Genomic DNA, 739 nt, shown 5'->3' with positions numbered 1-739 from the left:
GTCACTTCTCATGGGTGGCTGCAGGCTTGGCCAAGTGAGGGGCTGCTTCTGGCTGAAGAGGGGAGTTTCTGGAAGGGGGTTCCCCATGTGTCTCCAGCGCTTCTTGCAGTCTGGGGAGGGGCTTGGCAGGAGCGGGTCTGGTGAGAAAGCCCTGGCGGGGGGTGGAGGCTCAGCCCTGGGAGTGGGCGGGGCAGCTGGGCTGTGGGTGTTAACAGGACCCTGTGCTGAGTCAAAGGAGCCAGAAGCTGTCGCGAGGCTGGGTGGGGTGGGGAAGGTTGGTGCAGGGAGGGGAGGGGACCTGGACTGAAGGTGAGACCCAGGCCCGGGCAAGGATGTGATATGCCCACAGCTGGCAGAGTCATCTGCCTGAAGCCTGACTGTGGCCTGGGTGGGGTAAGGAAGGTTTGGAGAGGCCTTGGGGCCTGCAGGAAAAGGGGACTGCGGAGAAGGAGGCTGAGGGCTGCCAAGAGGAAGACCTGCGTTGCTGGAGCCTGTGGTGGAGAGGGGCTTAGTGCTAAGTGAGCCCTCCAGGGAGGGCCTGGGGCAGGTGGGGCTCAGAGGGCCTGGAAGGTGTCCAGCAGGAGGCCTCGAGGCCCAGGGGGTCTGAGGCTAGGGGAGCAGCGGGGAGGTGTCCAGGCTGGAAACCCCTCCAGGGGGTCACTCCTCAGCAGAGATGACATCCAAGTCACCCGCCCCCAGCTGCCTCAGCCCCTTCCAGAGGGGACAGGGGCAGTAGCTC

This window comes from Piliocolobus tephrosceles, chromosome 6 (genome assembly GCF_002776525.5).
Source record: "Piliocolobus tephrosceles isolate RC106 chromosome 6, ASM277652v3, whole genome shotgun sequence".
NCBI lineage: Eukaryota > Metazoa > Chordata > Mammalia > Primates > Cercopithecidae > Piliocolobus > Piliocolobus tephrosceles.
Note: the sequence above shows the minus strand (reverse complement) of the source record.